General features: G+C 44.6%; 1 long non-coding RNA gene and 1 other non-coding gene across 2 annotated transcripts in view; both read right to left on the reverse strand.

Annotated features, from left to right (window-relative positions):
• Positions 1 to 710: 710 nt before the first annotated feature.
• The window catches only part of LOC148136157 (uncharacterized), a 52,412-nt gene continuing 29,881 nt past the window's right edge, over positions 711 to 23,241 (reverse strand). The window contains exon 3 of the long non-coding RNA XR_015754680.1: positions 711 to 898. This is a non-coding gene — a long non-coding RNA (uncharacterized LOC148136157). The remainder of the gene's footprint in view (positions 899 to 23,241) is intronic.
• On the reverse strand, positions 8,107 to 8,188 carry trnal-uaa (transfer RNA leucine (anticodon UAA)). Its single transcript has one exon. It is a non-coding gene; the product is annotated as a tRNA-Leu (tRNA).

The following is a 23,241-nucleotide window of genomic DNA, read 5'->3' on the forward strand; positions in this document are numbered from 1 at the left end:
AAAGAGCAGAAATGGGAAATGAGGAATATGGGCAGACCGAGAGTCCGAGAATGTGAAAGAGGGTCAGGTGCATGCACAGAGAAAGAAAGAAATATGGAGACGCATATTGACGGAGATACTGAAAGAACCAATTCTCCAATCGACATGGCTGCTGACTTACAGAAACAAATAATAAAAAAGGTAACTATTAAGCACAGCCTTTCACCATCTCCGAGCAACGGAAGGATTCTTACAGCCAACAAAGTCATTTTGAATTTTCAACATTGATGGTTGTAAGCTAATGAAAGATTTTGGTAAATATCCTGACAGGGAAAACTGATCATTTTACCAAAAGTATAATACAGAAATGTCTAAATAACCTCGCTCCGCCGATATGAAGCATTAACTCTGTTTCTCTCACTGTCGTACTAAGTTTTTCTATCAAACCTTGGTTTTGGTTCCGATTTCAAACATCTGCAATCCTTTGTTTCATATTATTCTTAACAACGTTTGAGACAAAACCAATGACCTGACGGCTTCAGCAAATCGGTCAGAAATACTGTTAGCAAGATATCTTTGCAGAACGCATCGCCCATTCCCTGACCAGGAATCACCCTTTCCCCCTCAGAAAATGCACCAACTCCTAACCGTGAGATTAAAAGGGAAGGCAACAGAAGCTGTCGCATTTATTCTCAATGAAACCACTTATGCATTTCATTTTGGTTCATTTTCGCTGCACATTAGTTTCTCGTTGTCTTCGAGGTGTTGTTAACACGAAAGGAAAATACCATTCGGCCTATCGTGCAGTATGGCTCATCAGATAGCCGTCTGTTTTCGATCCAGTGTCCAGCTTTGACAGGATACTTTGTGTGTTCTGTTGTTTTCACCGCAAAATTCAGAAAAAGATTATCCCTGCGATCTTAAACGAGACAACACTGGGAGTGAGTTATATACCGTCATACTGAAGTGAAATCCCCTCGAGCAACCCATTCACATTTTCATCCATAAAGTGAGTCACAGACACACGTGCCCGGAGGTGGGGGGAGGAGGGCAGAGTTTTCGGGATTATACCAGCTCCTTGTGCTTCAGTACCGCTCTCCACCGACTTAAGACCAAGCCCCACCCCGCCCCCTACACCCCACCTATACACACACACACACACACACACAGAAGTTTCTCCGACAAAAGGCAGCTTTAGGCGCAACTAAATTCAGTTTTACAGACCATGAGAGACGTTGCGTTGAGCTGGAATTTAAAATGGACAATTGCCTCACATGCAACTTTCAAATTTGAAAACACACTGATCCAAAGTCTGCAGCTCCTGAAAATCTGTCGCACATTGAGGTGCATTACTACCAAATTCGAGACCCACTGATCCAATCCCTGCAGTAAATTGCACACAAATCAGGAAGGATTCGAACCACCAAAAGTCAGAGGCATTATCCATTACGTCACTGGCCCAACGGCAGCTGGAGGTACGACAGGTAGTCGATATGAAATGGAAACATGGACATCGGGGTAAACAGTATTCACAAGGTGAACAATCAGTAAAAATAATTATCGTCACTGTTTCACATCGGATGTCCCACTTCGTGAAGCAATGTCTTTCAATAGCCAAGGCAACATATTTGCCCTCAGGTACCTGCTTCCGGGTCGCCTGAGCCTCTGCTGGAAGTTGCCATCATTTTATTCACAGTCAGTCTGCGATTTTTTGATTCACTCCAGTGAAATATCTTTTCATACCTTGCGTCATGACCTTTTCCAGTCAAGACCCTGAGCCAGTCCAGAGAGAAACCTCTGTTGGTTTGAATCTCGCGATGGAGAACAGAGGAGATGAACAGCGCCTTTTAGTGGTGGAATCCCTTCAGTGCAATCTCACGCATCAAAACCTGTTCTGTACATTCCTGCATTGCACCTACTGACCAACATCAGATCACCACAGCTCCACTTTCTTTACTTTGAAACCCAAGGCGATCATATGAAGCGTTTGCAAAATTGAAGAGAGAAACGTTGTTGCCGAAGGTGGTTATGAAGGGATGGACAGGCACAAGGGTGAGTACAATTCAGGTTGCTTTGGATACTATCAGCATTACCGGGGGCCCGTGCTGAGGAGTCAAAGTTTGTATCGTCCAGAAATGGATATAGTTCCAATTCAGGGAATGAAGGTTTAATTCTCTTCATGTGAATTGTCTGACTGAAAACGCTTTCCTCGTTTCACACAGAAGACATACCGGGATCCCTCCAGAATCAGCCCAGTGATTGCTTGAACCATGTAGAAGGACAATGACAGCGGACAGATACGATAGTGACCCCTTCAAATCTCCCTCCAATCATCTCACCTTCCTGAGTTGGAAATATGTTGTGTTCCTTCAGTGTCTCTGGGTGTAAATCCAGGAACTCCCGCACTTGCACCATAATGGCTGTACCTCCGTGTGAAGGAGTTCAATGGTTTACAAGAGCAACTCATCTCCTCCATCTCTGGGGGATTTAGGGATGGACAGCGAGTCCTATTCCATTGAGTGATATCTTTATTCCAGGAATGCGTTCCTAAATGTGGTAGGTTCCAATCGGTAGTAAGTTTGGAAGTGGAGCAGGGAAGTGAAATTGACGTGAATGACAATGATGACTGGGAGGCATGAGGCAGGAAGTGAGTCTGCATCTGGTGGTGCAAGGCTCAGTGTCACTGCTAATGGTTTAGACTTTACAGCAAACTGTTTACATTGGCTCACACACCATTCCTGGTCAATTCATGGCAATGACACTGTTCCTTTTCGTGTGAAATTCCCTCTGTGTGTATGAAAGCCGTCAATACGCCCCAAGAGGATGAAAAATGTTCCCTTTGTCCTGTCAGCTTAAACAGATACAAATATCTGTTTGAAACCAATGCAAGAGAAGATTAGCCTTTTATGTGCCTTTGCATTGAAGAACGATCAATCGTGAAATGTCTGGTTTTGCAAAAGAGGGGTTTGATTGCAAATCACACTGAGTAATATTGATACAGAAATGTATTTCCGAGTTCATGTGGTCATGTGGTTAATGAACTGCACATATGGACGTTGCTTAGTTATTTAAAACCCCTCCTTGGTAAGCAGCTGACCATACGGTCCAATCGCAGTTGCGCCCGCTTGTTGTATTGAAAGCTCGGAGGTTCACCTTTTATCAAGTATCGTGTTGCTGATGAAGCGACGCAGCATCCTGCCTGAGTTCGAGCCTGTTATGGTTTGGCAAATCCGCTCCTTTTTCCTGGTTTAGTTCCAGCAGTTCAGGTTGTCCTTCCTAACCAATACACCAACCTAGAGTTTCTTTCTGCTGTTCTAATAGGACTCCTTCTTCTCCCCCACTTTTATTCTCCCTCCTTCATTCCAAGTTTGGTGGGAATAACGAGGTGAGGCAGGAAACACTGCAGAAAGGCCGTGGAATGTTGTGGTCATGGCACAGAAACCACGAGTGGATCACCCTCATTGTCTGCTGTCGCCATTCATTCATTTTACAGCATCATTAATGTTTCCACGTTCTCCTATAGTTAGTTTATTTTTCTTTGGATAAGAAATGCAACTTTAATTTCGAAAGGGTTATAATGATTTGAGGAAGAAATGGCCCCTTGCATCACATCCAAGTGCCAGACGTATTATCCGTAAAATGTGAGCCATGTTGTGCAGTCTCCTGCCAGGTTCCAGAAAACCTCTCAGCAGCTCCATTCTCAAACTATCCCCGAACGTCAGGCTTTTCATAGAGTAGGGATGGGAAATGAGGGATATTGGCAAAAAAAGGGTCAAAGAATATGAAAAAGGGTGAGGTAGATACACAGAGACAGAGACAGGAAATTAGAGGCCTATCTGGAGGTAGACACTGAACAAATCAGATCTCGGGTCGACATGGCTGCTAACTGGCAAAAAATAAAAGATTTTGATAACAATCCTCAGATAAAACTGACCATTATCCCGGCATTGTGGTCTAGAAATGAAGAACTAATCTGGTTCTGTCGTTGTGTATCATTGTCTCTGTTTCTCTCCACAGATGTTGCCAGGACTATTCAGTTTGCACGTCAATTCTTGTTTTTGGTTCAGATTTCCAACATCTGCATCTCTTCGTTTTCTATTCAACTTTAAAACCGATGTTCTGCCAACTTTGGAAAAGTGGTCAGAAATATTCTTACCACGATGTGTGTGCAGAACAAAGCACGCATTCCTTGACCGGGAATAGAACCCGTGTCACGGCGGCGAGAGCGCCAAAGGCTGGCTACTAGACTACAAGGGAAGGCAGAAGACGCCCTTACATTTATCCAGAAAACTGAATTAGTGACTGTATGAGAGCATGAGTCAAGAAGTTCATCTGAGGATGTAAATCTTCTCATTCCTGTTGTTGACTGAATGAGCGGTAACCAAGCCTTCTGCTTGGACACTCGAATATGTGAACTGCTCCAAATCATGACTGAGGTTTTCTGGTTTTGGTTCACGCAGGTTTAGAAATGCTCGGGTCCAAATGAGGCGTTTCAGAGCCTACTTTGGGATACATTTGACAGAGATGACATCAGGTAACCAATGTTCGCTGTGACCCGAGCAAATGAGAGCTTACCTTGTCACTGAACCAGGATGCCTTCACATGTAAAGCAAATGCGATAGTTTTGGTGCAGAAACGATCAGTGCTGGTAACTGTACCCTTAAAATGGACGGCGGGAGAAGATCCACAATTCGACTCATATCGTCGACCCAGGAGGAGAGAAACTTAGTTGAGAGTGTGGTGCTGGAAAAGCACATCCGGGCAGGCAGCATCCGAGCAGCAGGAGAACTGCCGTTTGTTTTAGGAGCGTTTCATCATCTCCAGCCCTCACTTTATCCGAGGAGAGAAATTGAACGAAGTTTGACACAGCAATTAATCGGAATGGTATTCCTTTTCACCATGGCAGCAGATGTGGGCTAGCAAGTTCAAAGCCAGGTTTGCTGAAGAGAACAACAAGCAGGAACGCTCCATTCCCACCAATCCACTTTTCCCAAGGGAACAAAGTCGCTCCTGCCTGGTTTGAACTAGAGGTGTTTCGGGTGCGACCCAAATGGAACAACGAGGTCACAACCGAGCCACCGAGCCAGCTGCTCTTTATCTATCACTGACATTTCCGTTCCGAATAGACCAATGTTGGCCAGGGTTATTAGCACGATTGAAAAAAAAAGGATATCACGTGAAAATGCTCAGGAAATACTGACAAACAGGTTGCCAGGTTTGCCGAGTTTGGAATGTTGGGCGATGCTGAATAGGCGCGGGCAATTTTCCTTGTAGCGCCGAGACAGAGGAATGTTCCTAACTGCACACTTAAACAGGATGGCCAGCAGGGCTGTAGACATCGCCACATATTCACAGCCACAGCGCAGTGACATTTGAAAAGAAATTCACGCAGCAGTTATTTGGAATGATACTTCTTTTTACCACTAGAGTAGTGATGGGCGAGTAAATGCAAAACAAGGTTTGATGATGAGGCTGCAATAAAGCCCCGTCGATCACCATCTGGGAAACTGTCGCCCTTAAAGCGGGAACAACAATATTTCTGCTCAGCTCTGAACGAGGCCACTTTCTGCAGAAACTGATGCTTCTACTCTCCAGAAAGGTATCATTGCCCGCCGACTGCATTCTTGAAAATAGTAATTATCTGTGCTGGAAACATCCACCTATATTCTGAACAAGGAAGAATGTGTATCGAATAAAACCATACACGGCAATTAATTGGACGTGCATTCCCTTTCACGACAACGGCAGGAATGGGCAGGGACATACAGAGTAAGGTTTACTGACCAGATCAGAAAGCAATTACCTTCATCTATGTTAACACACAAGCCAATTGTTTTTACTGCCCGGATATTTGAAGGACCGATCCTTCCCATGGGAGGTGAAGGTGATAACTGCTCCCCCGCACAAACACAGTGGGGCCAGAGACCTGATCGAGCTGTCCCCCAGCGGTGATTGCGTTGTTCAGAACAGATTGGGTTTGCCGTGCACGACTGAAACTCAGCGCGATCACCCAGAGACACGGTGTAACAGCCGCCAGCAGATGTGGAGGGGTTTGGGGCGGATGAAGACCCAGTCTGGGAAAAAAGACTGGGTCTTAAATTCAAGGGGAATGAGTGTTACAGGGAGAAGACTGGAGAATGGGATTGAGAGCAATATTAGCCATGATAGAATGGCAGAGCAGATTATGGGCTGAAAGCTCTAACCATCATCCTATACATTCCGGTCTCTGGTCATCTGGTATCTAAGGAAATAGAAACAGAGTTAATTCTTCATTTCCAAGTTCTTCGGTCATAAATGAGCAAAGTGAGAGATGGGACAGATCTGATACAAATTTAAAAGCTGGGAACATGGTTGGAGAGGAAAATAAAATACAAGAGAATAAAGTTGGAAGTCAGAAGATAGTCAATAAAAAGGAAGACTGTACAAATCCAGAGGGAGATGGGCATGCAAAAAGAAATTTCACGAGTCCCGAAGTCTTAACACTTTTCCTTTCCAAAATGCGAGCAGACCTGCTGAGATTTTCAGCAATTTCATTTGTTGGTTCCGAAACAGAAGATGGTAGTGATCCTGGACCAATCAGCTCTTACATGCTTTGGGGATGTGAGACGTACCCGTTCACCCAGATCACTTCTGTCCCACTGTGAAACCTCACAATCCTGCCCCACCCCCACCCCTGTTACTGACAATAAACTGTCCATTACGTGAACCCCCATGAGCACACAAGATCATTTTCCGTGTGAATTGTGAAACGTTCAGGCAAGTTCCCCTCGGTTTCCGTCAGAACGGTCTGAATCACTTCATTTTGGTTCAGGACCATTTGACATTGAGCAGTCACTGTCAGACCCCGTCCCCCCAACAAGTAGACATTCGCGTTCTGTGTCTCTGAGCACTCTGTTTGGTGGACGTTTGGAGTGGAACCTGACGTTTTGAAAGAGACACAATTCATCGTATATTCGGCCGCACTGATAAACCTGTCTCTGACACTTCCAGGAAAGTGGAGACAGCTTTCACTCAGAAACCGACGTGTGATGAAACACAGTCGGATCCACGTGTCAAAAACGACCCCTGCACTGGGTTGCAATCCTGCAAGTGGAGTAGAGGGCTGGATTTCTTTAAAGGAGTGAAAGGGCCCATCGTGAGGCTTGAACCTTACGGCCCTGAGATTAAGCATCTCATGCTGTACCGACTAAAGTAGCTGGGCCTGGCTCACGATTAATTAGTGTGTCATTTCATACTGAGCATATTTCACCTGGCATTGCAATTTGCAAGGATCCAGTTCATTCCTGCCAATCACAAATGTCATCATCCACAAATTCCATTTCTCAGCTAGTATTCGTTCAGAACATTATTATCTATTTAGCACTTATCTCTGGATTTAAGATTCAATATACATATTTTCATACTCATCTTTAGGTGGCCGGAATGATTCCCAATCACTCTGGCAGACGTTAAATCAATTGGGACATTCCCTAAGGAAACGCAATCATTCCTGTTTCGGGTGTAAGCAATCCCACCTGCTGCCGAGACAGAGTCCTCACAGTCAGCACTTTCTCTATCCTTCCTGCCAACAACTTTCCCCACTTCTTATTTGCGACACAGGAGTTTTGTTTATGAAACACTCCAAGGACTGCAACAATCTTCTGAAGCCATTCTCAACTTAAAGTGGAATTGTTGTCCCTCTCACACGGGAAGAGCCGTTCCTGGGGAAGGATTTTCCATGTGCTGTGTCCCAGGGCTGAGCAGGAAGCCGGTGATTGAAGCTGCAGTAGCCGCTTTCTGTCGGCAGCGGGGCCTTGGAGAGATTGGGGCCACATCCAGCTGCGGACTCTGCTGAGTTCTCGTTGTTGCAGTGTCGGTACATGGTTGGTCTCAATGCTTGAACTGAAATCGTTGAGGCTCGGTGCGAAGGGCAGGCTCGAACCACCAAACTTGCAGACTATTTGAGACACAGAAACTGGTACGATATTCATCGTAAAGCAGTGCAGATGAGGGGGCTCCGACAGCAAAGTGTCCCACTGACTGTCCCAGAGTCAGTCTGGATTAGAGGCCTGACCGGCTGCAAACGCAACAACGAAAATGTGCAGGGCCTGCTAAGTTCCTCTGCCTGAAGAAGAACAGCCGCGATCTTGGTAGCGGTGGGATTCGAAACCACGACTCGATAGAGACTGGAGCTTAAATCCAGCGCCTTAGACCACTCGGCCACGCTACCCTACAGGCGAAAAGCGCACAAAATTGTCATTACTAATGTTTCAGCGTCGCTTCACTTCAGCACTAACAGATCGTGCATTCAGTAACGAACGTGGTGCAATTTAGAAAGTATTTGAAAAGGTTTGCAAGGTTTGCACTGTTTGGACAATAGCACGAAGCTGAATAGGTTTCGACAGTTTTCCCTGGGGCTTCAGGGCTGAGGAATGGCCTTACAGAATTTTAAAAAGTCATGAGGCAGACGGTCAGAGAAAAGAGTCAGGGAGTAAGTTTTACATAAATTCATAGTTTTTGAGCTCAAGATTTCTACATGAATGAATGCAGTTTTTGAGCAAAGTACAAAAACTGCATGCAAGTACAAACTCACCCACAAAATATCTGTGTGCATGTGGGTCTTTGTCTGTCTGTGTGGGTGTGTCTGTCTGGGGTGGGGGTTATGAGTGTGAGAAAGTGTGTGTGTGTGTCTGTGTGTGTAGTGAGTGCAGAGTGTCTTAAGTCTGTGAGGGGGTGCATGTGTGAGTGTGGGAGTGTGCGTGTCTATAAAGCTGTGCGTGGGTGTCTGTGTGCGCGTCTGTATGTATCTGTGTCCGTGTGTGTGTGTGTGTGTAGAAATATGTGTGTGTGTGTGTGTGTATGTGTGTGTATAGTGCAATGGTGATCACCTGTAATGTGACATGAACCCAAGGTCCCGGTTGAGGCCCTCCCTATGGGTACCGAACTTAGCTATCAGCCTCTGCTCGGCCACTTTTCTCTTCTGCCTGTCCCGAAGTTCACCTTGCAGGATGGTCACCCGAAGGTCCGAGGCTGAATGCCCTGGACCGCTAAAGTGTTCCCCAACTGGGAGGGAACCCTCCTGTTGTGCGGTGCCCATTCATCTGTTGTTGTAGCCTTTGCTCGGTTTCCCCAATGTACCATGCCTCCAGGCATTCTTGCCTGCAACGTATAAGATAGACAAAGTTGGCTGAGTCACATGAGTACCTGCCAGGCAAAAGGTGGGAGGTGATCCAATGCGTAATAGTGGTATCCATGTCCACACTCAGACACGTCTTGCCGCATGAATTTATGTAAAACTCCATTATCTTACTTTTTAGATTAGAATCAATCTAAACATCATGGTATAGACAGAGAACACAGGGGTGGATTCTGGATCAGCGGTGCTGGAAGAGCACAGCAGTTCAGGCAGCATCCAAGGAGCAGCAAAATCGACGTTTCGGGCAAAAACCCTTCATCGGGATTAAAGGCAGTGAGACTGAAGAGTGGAGAGATAAACTAGAGGAGGGTGGGGAGAAAGTAGCATAGAGTACAATGAGTGAGTGCGGGAGGGGATGAAGGTGATAGGTCAGGGAGGAGAGGGTGGAGTGGATAGGTGGAAAAAGAGATAGGCAGGTAGGACAAGTCCGGACAACTCATGGGGACAGTGCTGAGCTGGAAGTGTGGAACTAGGGAGAGGTGGGGGAAGGGGAAATGAGGAAACTGTTTGAAGTCCACATTGATGCCCTGGGGTTGAAGTGTTCCGAGGTGGAAGATGAGGCGTTCTTCCTCCAGGCGTCTGATGGTGATGGAGGTGCGGTGAAGGAGGCCCAGGACCTCCATGTCCGCGGCAGAGAGGGAGGGGGAGTTGAAATGTTGGGCCACAGGGCGGTTGGTTGATTGGTACGGGTGTCCCGGAGATGTTCCATAAAGCGCTCTGCTAGGAGGCGCCCAGTCTCTCAAATGTAGAGGAGACCACATCGGGAGCAACGGATACAATAAATGATATTAGTGGATGTGCAAGTAAAACTTTGGTGGATGTGGAAGGCTCCTTTAGGGGTTTGGATAGAGGTGAGGGAGGAGGTGTGGGCGCAGGTTTTACAGTTCTTGCGGGGGCAGGGGAGGTGCCAGGTTGGGAGAGGGCGTGGACCTGACCAGGTAGTCACGGAGGGAACGGTCTTTGCCGAAGGCGGAAAGGGGTGGTGAGGGAAATATATCTTTGGTGGTGGGGTCTGTTTGGAGTTGGCTGAAATGTCGGCGGATGATTTGGTTTATGTGAATGTTGGTAGGGTGAAAGGTGAGCACCAGGGGTGTTCTGTCCTTGTTACGGTTGGAGGGGTGGGGTCTGAGGGAGGAGGTGTGGGATGTGGACGAGATGCGTTGGAGGGTATCTTTAACCACGAGGGAAGGGAAATTGCGGTCTCTAAAGAAGGAGACCATCTCGTGTGTTCTATGGTGTAACTGGTCCTTCTGGGAGTAGATACAGCGGAGGTGGAGGAATTGGGAATACGGGATGACATTTCTGCAAGAGGTAGGGTGGGAAGAGATGTAATCCAGGTAGCTATGGGAGTCGGTGGGTTTGTAAAAAATGTCAGTGTCAAGTCGGTCGTCATTAATGGAGATGGAGAGGTCCAGGAAGGGGAGGGAGGTGTCAGAGATGGTCCAGGTAAATTTAAGGCCAGGGTGGAATGTTTTGGTGAAGTTGATGAATTGCTCAACCTCCTCACAGGAGTTCATTTTCAGGTCCTGACGTTGTGCGAGATGGTTAATTAAATATAACCTGGAGATGTAGAGACTCCTCATTTTAAGGCACTGACTGTGTGGTGGCTGGTTAAAACTTTTATAACCAGGATATTTACAGTTTCTACAGTTTGGGGCACTGACTCTGGGCTGGCTGGTTAAATGAATACATATAACCAGGAGATTTAGAACCTGTTCAGTTTAGGGCACTGACTGTGGGTTGGTGGCTTAAATAAATACATATAACTAGGAGATTTACAGTCTCCCCTGTTTAGGGTTCAGATTATGTGCTGGATGGATTAATATATATATATAGATATATACACACACACACACACACAGAGAGAGAGAGAGAGAGAGAGAGAGAGCCGGGAGATTTCGAGTCTCCTCCGTTTCGGGCACTGCCTCTTTGCTGCCTGTTTAAATACATGTATCCAGGATATTTAGTGTTTCCTCATATTCGAGCACTGACTCTGGGCTGGCTGGGTCAATATACATAACTAGGGGATATAGAGAATCCTCACTTTAGGTCACTGACTCTGTGCTGGCTGGTTAAATATATGCATGTAACCAGGAGATTTAAATTCTGTTCAATTTAGGGCACTGACTCTGTGCTGGCTGGTTAAATGTATATAGCCAGGAGGGTTAGAGTCTCCTCAGTTTGCGATACTGACTCTGGGCTGGCTGGTTAAACAAATAGCTATAACCAGGAGATTTAGTGTCTGTTCAGCTTAGGGCAATGGCTCTGTGCCTGCTGTTTAAATATATATATATAATCAGGATATTTAGGGTTTCCCCAGTTTTGGGCACTGGCTCTCAACTCTATGATTAAATAAACACATATAACGAGGTGATTCAGAATCTCCTCAGTTAATGCATTGATTGTGGTCTGGCGGATTAAATAACTAGATATAACCAGATTTAGAGTCGCCTCAGTTTCCGGTTAAACAATGTGCTGAATTTATAAATACACATAAATTACCAGAAGATTTAAAGTCTCCTGGAAATTTAGAGTCTCCTCAGTTTGAGCACTGTCTCTGTGTTAGCTGGTTAAACATATATATATACAACCTGGAGATGTAGAGTCTCCTCTGGTGAGGGCACTGACTCTGTGCTGTCTGTTTAAATATATATAACCACGAGATTCAGATTCTCCTCAGACAAGGCAGAAAGTCTGTGCAGGGTGGTTAATTAAATATGCATATCCAGGAGATTTAAATTCTCCACACGTTAGGGCACTGACATTGTGCTGGCTGGTTACATAAATATATATAATCAGGAGATTTAGAATCTCCCCAGTTTAGGCACTGACTCTGTGCTGACTGGTTTAATATATATAACCAGGGCATTTAGTGTCTGCTTATTTTCGGGCACTGATTCTGTGCTGTGTCCTAACACATACATACTCAGGAGATTTAGAGTCTACTCAGTTATGGGCACAGCCAGCACATTTTCTGAACCCTAAAATGAGCAGACTCTATATTTCCTGGTTACATATATTTATTTAACCAGCCAACACAGAGTCAGCACTGACTTTATGCTGGCTGACTAATTTCAAAACAACAGGAGATTTAGAGTGACCTCAGTAAATGGCACTGTCTAATTAAATATATATAACCAGAAATTTAGAGTCTCCTCAGTTTAGGGTACTGACTCTGTGCTCGATGGATAAAGACTCATAAATTACCAGGAGTTTTGGAGTCTCTTCATTTCAAGGTACTGACTCTGTGCTGGCTGGTTGATTATCAGGAGATTTAGAGTTTCCTCATTTCAAGGAACTGACTGTGATGTCCGTTTAAATATATACAACCAGGCGATTTAGCGTCTCCGCAGTTAAGGCACTGACTCTGTGCTGGCTGGTTAATTATATATAACCAGGAGATTTAGAGTCTCCTCAGTTTCGGGCACAGACTCTGTGCTGGCTGGTTAAATAAATAGATACAACCAGGAGATTTAGAGTCTCTAGTTTCGGCCACTGACTGTGTGTTTAATAAGCATATCTAACTAGGAGATTCAGAATGATCTCAGTCTAGGGCACTGACTCTGTGCTGGCTGGATCAATAAATATCACCAAAAATTTCGAGTCTGCTCATTACAAAGCATTGAGACTGTGCTGGCAAGTTAAATAAATACATATAAACAGGAGATTTAGAGAATGTTTAGGGCATTGACTGTGCTGGCTGGTTAAATACAGAAACATAAACAGGAGATTAAGAGTGTGCTCATTCTATGGCACTGACTCTGCTGCGTATTCAAATATACATAACCAGGAGATTTAGAGTCTCTTCAGTTTGGGGCACTGACTGTGCTGGCTGGTTAATTGTATATAACCAGGACGTTTTGGGTCTCCTCAGTTTAGGGCACTGACTGTGTGGTGTCTGGTTCAAATTTGTATAACCAGGATATTTCGACTCTCCTCAGTTTGTGGCACTGACTCTGGGATGGCTGGTTAAAACAATAGATATAACTAGGTGATTTAGAGTCTCCTTAGTTCAGGGCACTGATTTTCTACTGTCTAGTTAAATAAATATGTAAAACCACGGGATTCTGATTCTCCTCAGTCAAGAGCACTGACTCTGTGCTGGATGGTTAAATAAACATGTATGTCCAGGAGATTTTAATTCTCCACAATTTAGGGCACTGACATTGTGCTGGTGATTTAAATAAATATATATAACCAGGAGATTTAGAGTCTCCTCAGGTGAGGGCACTGACTGCAGGCTGGCGGATTTAAAAAAAATATATGACCAGGATATTTATAGTCTCCTCTGTTTGGAGCACTGACTCTGGGTTGGCTTGTTAAAAAAATACGTATAACCATGAGATTTAGAGTCTCCAAAGTTTTGCGCACTGACTCTGCGTCGGCTGGTTAAATATATATAACCAGGAGATTTAGAGTCTTCTCACTTTTGGGCACTGACTTTTTACTGGTTAGTTAAATAAATATATATAACCAGGACATTTAGCATCTCCTCAGTCAAGGGCACTGACTTGGTGCTGTTTGTTTAAATAAAAATAACCACGAAATTCAGATTCTCCTCCGTCTATGGCACAAAATCTGTGCTGGATGGTTATATAAACATGCATATCCAAGAGATTTAAATTCTCCATAGTTTAGGGCACTGACTCTGTGCTGCCTTGTTTAATACACATAACCAGGAGATTTAGAGTCTGCTCATTTTCGGGCACTGACTCTGTGCTGTGCCTCGTTAATACATATATATATTATCACATTTAGTATCTCCTCAGGTTAGGGCACTGACTGTGTTGGCTGATTAAATATATACAACCAGGAGATTTAGAGTCTCCTCATTTTGGGGCACCAACTCTGTTCTGGCTCAGTTATGGGCACAGCAGGCACATTGACTGAACCCTAAAATGAGCAGACTCTATATCTCCTGGTTATATATCGATTTACCCAGCCAGTCCAGAGTCAGTGCCCCAAACTGAGGAGACTCTAAATGTCCTGGTTACATACATTTATTTAACCAGCCAACACAGAGTCAGCATTGACTTTATGCTGGCTGACTAATTTCAAAACAACAGGAGATTTAGAGTGTCCTCAGTCAGGGGCACTGTCTGTGTGCTGTCTGTTTAAATATATATAACCAGGAGATTTAGAGTCTCCTCAGTTTCTGGTACTGATATATATATATATATATATATATCTTATATATATTCATCCATCACATAGTCTGAACCCTAAACTGAGGCGACTCTAAATCTCCTGATTATATATATTTATTTAACCCGCCAGCCTCAGTCAGTGCCCGAAACTAAGGAGACTCTAAATATCCTGGTTATATGTTTTTACTTAACCAGCCAGTCCAGAGTCAGTGCCCGACAATAAGCAGCCTCTAAATCTCCTGGTTATGTATATTTATTTAGTCAGCCAGAACAGAGTCGGTGCCCCAAAATGAGGAGACTCTAAATCTCCTGGTTGTATATATTTAATCAGCCAACACAGTCAGTGCCCTAAACTGAGGAGATACTAAATGTGATAATATATATATGTATTAACGAGGCAGCATAGAGTCTGTGCCCTAAACTGAGGAGACTCAGAATCTCCTGGTTGGATATATTTAAACAGCAGAACAGAGTCAATGCCCTTAACTGAGGTGATTCTAAATCGCCATGCATTTATCTATACAGCACATAGTCTGAGCACTAAAGTGAGGAAACTGTAAATCACCTAGTTATATAAATGTATTTAACCCGCCAGCCCATAGTCAGTGCCCTAAGTTTAGGAGACTTTAAACCTCCTGGTTATATTTAATTAACCAGCTCATTATATATATTAAACAGACAGAACAAAGTCAGTGCCCATAACTGAGTAGAGTCTAAATCTCCTGATTACGTATACTTAAATACACAGCACAGAGTCAGTGCCCTAGAATAAGCAGACTCGAAATCTTCTGGTTATATATATTAGACCAACCAGCACAGAGTCATTGCCCTAAACTGTGGAGAATTTAAATCTCCTGGATATACATGTATATTTAGCCATACAGCACAGAGTTTGTGCCATAGACTGAGGAGAATCTGAATCTAATGGTTTATTTATTAGACTAGTCAGCACAGAGTCAGTGCCCAAAACAGTGGAGACTTTAAATTTCTTCGATATACATGTTTATTTAGCCATGCAGCACAGAGTCCGTGCCCTAGACTGAGGAGATTCTGAATCTCCTGGTTATATATATTTATTTAACTAGACAGCAAAAATTCAGTGCCTCAAACAGAGGAGAATCTAAATCTCCTGGTTATGTATATTTATTTTACCAGCCAGCAGGGAGTCAGTGCCCAAGAATGAGCAGGCTTTACATCTCCTGGTAATGTATATTTATTTAATCAGCCAGCATAGAACCAGTGCCCTAACATGAGCAGACTCCATATCCCCTGGTTATATATCTTTAACCAGCCAGCACAGAGTCAATGGCCTAAGTTGAAGTGACCCCAAATCTCCTGGATGTATCCATTTATTTAACCAGCCACCACACAGTCAGTGTGCTAAACTGAGGAGACTCTTCTTTCGACTGTGACGTCTAGGAATGGACAACGGAGAACTACAAACTTGCATATACAGAAAACTGACAAACACAGACTAAATACTTGACGACACCAGCAACTATCCCAACACACACAAACAAAGCTATATCAGAACACTATTCCAATGAGCCACCACACACTGCAGCACAGACGAACTTCGGAAAACAGAGGAGAACCATCGATACAACGTATTCAAGAAGAATGGATACCCAAAGAAATAGTGCGCAGATTCCTCAAGAAGAAGCCACGACAAGCAGACCAAACACAGCCAGAAACCCTAACCCCCTGACCATACATCAAAGAAGTTTCAGAAATGACAGCCAGACTACAAAGACCCCTCGGAATCCTAGTAGCATACAAACCCAACAATACTCTCAAACTAAAACTAACAAAATGAAAAGACTCAGTACATCACATGGACAAAACAAATGTCTTCTATAAAATTCCATGCAAGGACTGCCACAAACACTTTGTAGGACAAACTGGAAGAAAGTTAGCCACCAGGATACTCGAACACCAGCTAGCCACAAAAAGACACGATCCTCTCTGCCTCATAACCCTACACATGGATGTTAAAAATCACAATTTCGACTGGAACAACACAGCTATCCCGGGACAGGGTAAGCAAAGACATGACAGATAAATCCTAGAAGCCTGGCACTCCAACCTCAACGCCATAAACAAACACATAGATCTCGATGACATCTATCAACCCCTCAGAAAACTAACAGGAAATGATATCACCACAAACCCCAGAAACCCCATCCAGGAGAAAGATATAAATAGAAAGCAGGAGACAACAGCTTCGCTTCACTTGGAGATCGCCACTGATGATGTTACCTAGCCAGGTAATGAAACATCTGAATATCAAACCTACACTTCAGCGAGCAAATCTACACCCTTGTTAAATTGATAGATGTAACCAGGACTTTTAGTGTCTCCTCAGTCAAGGGCACTGACACTGTGCTGGAGAGTTAAACAAACATGTATATCCAGGAGATTTAAATTCTCCACAGTTTAGCGCACTGACTCTGTGCTGGCTAGTTAAAAAAATATATAATCAGGAGATATAGAGTCTGCTCATTCTGGGGCACTGACTCTAAGCTGTGTATTTCAAAATATATAACCAGGAGATTTAGACTCTACTCAGTTATGGGCACTGACTCTGTTATGTCTGTTTAATATATATAATGAGCTGGTTAATTAAATATAACCAGGAGATTTAGAGTCTCCTCATTTTTGGGAACTGACTGTGTGGTGGCTGGTTAAAACTTTTATAACCAGGATATTTAGAGTCTCCTCAGTTTGGGGCACTGACTCTGTATTGGCTGGTTAATTGAATATAAACAGGACGTTTTGAGTCTCCTCAGTTTAGGGCACTGCCTGTGTGGTGGCTGGTTCAAATTTGTATAACCAAGATATTTAGAGTCTCCTCAGTTTGGGTCACTGACTCTGTGCTGGCTGGTTAAATAAATAGATACCACCAGGTGATTTAGAGTCTCTAGTGTAGGGCACTGACTGTGTATTGGCTGGTTTAATATATATAACCAGGAGATTTAGAGTCTCTTCAGTTTAGGGCACAGACTATGTGCTGAATTTATAAATACATATAAACTACCAGGAGATTTATAGTCTCCTCAGTTTAGGGCACTGAATTTCTACGGGCTAGTTAAATAAATATGTAAAACAATGAGATTCCGATTCTCCTCAGTTTAGAGCACTGACTCTGTGCTGGATGGTTAAATAAACAAGTACAAGGAGGTTTAAATTCTCCACAATTTAGGGCACTGACTCTGTGAGAGCTGGTTAAATAAATAAATACAACCAGGAGATTTAGAGTCTCCTCAGTTTCGGGGACTGACTGTGTGTTGGATCGTTTAATATATATAACCAGAAGATTTAGAGTTTTCTCCGTTTAGGGCACTGACTTTCTGCTGGTGAGTTTAATAAATATATACAACCAGGACATTTCGAGTCTGCTCATTTTAGGGCACTGATTCTGTGATGTCTGGTTAAATATATGTAACCAGAATATCTTTAGACTCCTCAGATTAGGACACTGACTGTGGGCTGGCGGGTTAACTAAATTTATATATCTAGTAGATTTACAGTCTCCTCAGTTTAGGGCACTGACTCTGTGCTGCCTGGTTAAATAAATGACAGCCAGACTACTAAGACCCCTCGGAATCCTAGTAGCACACAAACCCAACAACACTCTCAAACAAAAACTAACAAACCTAAAAGACCCAGTACATCCCATGGACAAAACCAACGTTGTCTACAAAAATCCCATGCCAGGACTGCCACAAACACTACGTAGGAAAAACAGGAATGAAGTTAGCCACTAGGATACACGAACACCAGCTAGCCACAAAAAGACACGACCCTCTCTCCCTCGTAGCCCTACACACAGATGAACAAAAATACCATTTCGACTGGGACAACACATCTATTCTGGGACAGACTAAGCACAGACATGTCAGATAATTCCTAGAGGCCTGGCACTCCAACCACAATGCCATAAACAAACACATAGACCTATTTCCGCCAACTCCAAACATACCCCACCACCAAGGATATATTTCCCTCCCCACCCCTTTCAGCGTTCCAGAAAGACCACTTCCTCCGCGACTCCCTCGTCAGATTCACACCCGACACCAACCCAATCTCCACTCCCGGCACCTTCCCCTGCAACCGCAAGAAGTGCAAAACCTGCGCCCACACCACCCCCCTCACTTCCTTTCAAGGCCCCAAGGGATCCTTCCATATCCATCAGAAATTCACATGCACCTCCACACACATCACTTAATGCACACAATGTGGCCTCCTGTACGTTGGGGAGACAGGCCGTCTACTTACGGAACGTTTCAGGGAACAGCTCTGGAACACCTGCACCAACCAACCCAACCGCCCCTTGGCTGAACCCTTTAACTCCCACTCCCACTCCGTCAAGGACATGCAGGTCCTTGGCCAACTCCCTCGCCAGACCATGGCAACATGACACCCTGCAGAAGACCGCCTCATCTTCTGCCTAGGAACCCTCCAACCACAAGGGATGAATGCAGATTTCTGCAGCTTTCTCATTTCCCCTCCCCCTGCTTTTCTCAGTCCCAACACTCAGACTCATCACCACTTTCTTGACCTGCAATTTTCTTCCCAACTTCCCCACCCCCCCGTCTCCGGCCTATTACCCTCACTTTAACCTCCTTCCACCTATCGTATTCCCAGCCCCCCTCCCCCAACTCACTCCTGCCTACCTTTCATCTTAGCCTGCTTGGCACACCCTGCTCATTCCTAAAGAGGGGCTTATAACCAAAACGTCGATTCTCCTGTTCCTTTGATGCTGCCTTACCTGCTGCGCTTATTCAGCAACACATTTTTAAGCTCTGATCTCCAGCATCTGCAGTCCTCACTTTTTCCACATAGATCTAGATACCTTCTATCAATCCCTCAGAAAATGAACAGGAATGACACCACCGCAAACCCCAGAAACCCCATCCAGGAGAAAGATATAAATTGAAAGCTGGAGACAACAGCTTCGCTTCACTTGGAGGTCGCCACTGATGATGTTAACGAGCCAGTAATGAAACATCCGGATATCAAACTCAGCGAGCAAATCTACACCCTGCTTAAATAAATATATGTAACCAGGACTTTTAGTGTTTCCTCAGTCTATGGCACGGACTCTGTGATGGATGGTTAAATAAACATGCACATCCAGGATATTTACATTTTCCTCAGTTCGGGACACAGACTGTGTTGGCTAGTTAAATAAATGGATACAACCAGGAGATGTAGAGTCTCTAGTTTAGGACACTGAATGCGTGTTGGCTGGTTTAATATATACATAACCAGGAGATTGAGTCTTCTCAGTTTAGGGTACTGACTTTCTTTTGGTGAGTTAAATTAATATATACAACCAGGACATTTAGAGTCTACTCAGTTAAGGGCACGGATTCTGTGATGTCTGGTTAAATATATATAACAAGGATATGTATAGACTCCTCAGATTAGGGCACTGACTCTGTGCTGCCTGGTTATTTAGGATTGCGAGGATGAATCAAGAGAAGAGTGAAAGTAATAGGGTGGTTATTATGGGGGACATTAACTTTCCTGATATTGATTGGGAAAGCTATAGCTCAAGTTCGTTAGATGGGTCAGTGTTTGTCCAATGTGTGCAGGAGGGTTTCCTGACACAATATGTAGATAGGCCAACAAGAGGTGAGGCCATACTGGATTTGGTTCTGGGTAATGGACCAGGCCACGTGCTAGAATTAGAGGTAGGTGAGCACTTTGGGGACAGTGACCACAATTCGGTGACTTTTACTCTAGTGATGGAGAGGGATAAGAGTGCAGTACAGGGCAAGAGTTATAGTTGGGGGCAGGGAAATTATGATGCGGTGAGGCATGACTTAGGATGTGTGGCCTGGAAAAGTAAGCTTCAAGGCAAGGGTGTAATTGATATGTGGAGCTTGTTCAAGGAGCAACTATTGAGTGTCCTTGATTAGTATGTACCCGTCAGGCAGGGAGGAAAGGGTCGTGTGAGGGAGCCGTGGTTTAATAAGGAATTGGAATCCCTTGTTAAATGGAAGAGGGCGGCCTATGTAAAGATGAGGCGTGAAGGTTCAATTGGGGCGATTGAGGGTTATAAGGTAGCCAGGAAGGACCTGAAGAGAGAGCTAAGAGCAGCAAGGAGTGGATATGAAAGGTCCTTAGTAGGTAGGATTAGGGAAAACCCTAAGGCTTTCTATAGGTATAACAGGAATAAAAGAATGATTAGGGTAGGAATAGGTCCAGTCAAGGATAGTAGTGGGAAGTTGCGTGTGGAGGCTGAAGAGATTGCGGAGACACTGAATGAATACTTTTCGTCAGTATTCATTCAGAAACAGGACATTGTTGTCAATGTGAATACTGAGTCACAGTTAAGTAGAATGGATGGTTTTGAGGTATGTAGAGAAGAGGTGTTGGAAATTCTGGAAAGGGTGAAAATAGATAAGTCCCCTGGGCCTGATGGCATTTATCCTAGGATTCTCTGGGAAGCAAGGGAGGAGATTGCAGAGCCATTGACCTTGATTTTTATGTCCTCGTTGTCTACAGGAGTAGTGCCTAAAGATTGGAGGCTAGCAAATGTGGTTCCCTTGTTTAAGAAGGGGAGTAGGTATAACCCTCGTAACTATAGGCCTGTGAGTCTCACTTCTGTTGTGGGTAAAATCTTAGAGAGAGTTTTAATGGATAGGATTTATGAACATCTGGATAGGAATAATGTGATCCGGGATAGTCAGCATGGTTTTGTGAAGGGCAGGTCGTGCCTCACAAACCTTATTGAATTCTTTGAGAAGGTGACTAAGGAGGTGGACGAGGAGAAAGCAGTAGATGTGGTGTATATGGATTTTAGTAAGGCGTTTGATAAGGTTCCCCATGGTAGGCTACTGGAAAAAATTCGGAGGTATGGCATTGAGGGTGAGTTGGAGGTTTGGATTAGGAGTTGGCTGGCTGGAAGAAGACAGAGAGTAGTAGTTGATGGCAAAGGTTCATCTTGGAGTGCTGTCACTAGCGGTGTTCCGCAAGGACCTGTTTTGGGACCATTGCTGTTTGTCATTTTTATAAATGACCTGGAGGAGGGGTTAGAAGGTTGGGTGAGCAAGTTTGCGGATGATACGAAAGTCGGAGGAGTGGTAGACAGTGAGGAAGGATGTGGCAGGTTACAGCGGGAAATTAGATTAGATTTTTTTTTTAGATTATATTACAGTGTGGAAACAGGCCCTTCGGGCCAACAAGTCCACACCGACCCGCCGAAGCGAAACCCACCCATACCCCTACATTTACCCCTTACCTAACACTACAGGCAATTTAGCATGGCCAATTCACCTGACCCTGCACATCTTTGGACTGTGGGAGGAAACCGGAGCACCCGGAGGAAACCCACGCAGACACGGGGAGAACGTGCAAACCCCACACAGTCAGTCGCCTGAGTCGGGAATTGAACCCGGGTCTCTGGCGCTGTGAGGCAGCAGTGCTAACCACTGTGCCACCGTGCCGCCCACGACAGCCTATGCTCCCAACTTATGCTCCTCAGATCCTGTCTTACAGCATCGCAATTACCCTTCCCCCAATTGTAAAACCTATCCTGTTGCACGCACCAATCTCTCTCCATAACCAAGGGGAAAGTCACAGAATTGTGGTCACCTTCACCAAAGGTGAAGCTGCAGAACTGGGCAGAAAGGTGGCAAATGGAGTTCAATGTAGCTAAGTGTGTGGTGATTCACTTTGTTAAGAGTAATAAAAATATGGGGTACTGGGCTAATGGTCGGATACTTGGTAGTGTGGATGAGCAGAAAGATCTTGGTGTCCATGTACACAAATCTTTGAAAGTTGCCACCCAGGTAAATAGTGCGGTGAAGAAGGCATATGGCGTACTGGCTTTTATTGGTAGAGGAATTGAGTTCCGGAGTCCTGAGGTAATGTTGCAGTTGTATAAGACTCTGGTGCGGCCGCATCTGGAGTATTGTGTGCAGTTTTGGTCCCCATACTATAGGAAGGATGTGGAGGCACTGGAACGGGTGCAGAGGAGGTTTACCAGGATGTTGCCTGGTATGGTAGGAAGATCGTATGAGGAAAGGCTGAGGCACTTGTCCGACCAGAGGGGAGGCCATTTTGGATTTGGTACTCGGTAATGAACCGGGACAACTGATGGGCTTGTTAGTGGGTGAACATTTTGGTGAAGGTGACCACAATTCGGTGAGTTTCACCTTGGTTATGGAGAGAGATTGGTGCGTGCAACAGGGTAGGTTTTACAATTGGGGGAAGGGTAATTACGATGCTGTAAGACAGGATCTGAGGAGCATAAGTTGGGAGCATAGGCTGTCGGGGAAGGATGTCGTGGTAATGTGGAACTTTTTCAAGGAACAGATACGACGTGTCCTTGATATGTATGTACCGGTCAGGCAGGAACGAAATGGTCCTGTGAGTGAACCTTGGTTGACGAGGGATGTTGAATGCCTTGTAAAGAGGAAGAAGGAGGCTTACATAAGGTTGAGGAAACAGGGTTCAGACAGAGCAGTGGAGGTTTACAGGACAGCCAGAAGTGACCTGAAGAAAGGGATTAGGAGAGCCAAGAGAGGGCATGAAAAATCTTTGGCGGATAAGATCAAGGATAACCCCAAGGCATTTTATGCGTATGTGAGAAACATGAGAATGACGAGAACGAGGGTAGGTCCAATCAAGGACAATAGTGGGAGACTGTGTATTGAGTCGGAAGAGATAGGAGAGGTCTTGAATGAGTACTTTTCTTCAGTATTTAGGAATGAGAGGAACCGTATTGTTGAAGAGGAGAGTGTGAAACGGACTGGTAAGCTAGAGGAGATACATGTTAGGAAGGAAGATGTGTTGGACATTTTGAACAACTTGAGGATAGCCAAGTCCCCCGGGTCTGATGGGATATATCCTAGGATTATGTGTGAAGCAAGAGAGGAAATTGCAGTACCGTTGGCAATGATCTTTTCGTCTTCACTGTCAACGGGA

The sequence above is a fragment of the Chiloscyllium plagiosum genome, unplaced genomic scaffold (assembly GCF_037043375.1).
Source record: "Chiloscyllium plagiosum isolate Xiang-an unplaced genomic scaffold, Cpla_swu_hap1 HiC_scaffold_47, whole genome shotgun sequence".
NCBI lineage: Eukaryota > Metazoa > Chordata > Chondrichthyes > Orectolobiformes > Hemiscylliidae > Chiloscyllium > Chiloscyllium plagiosum.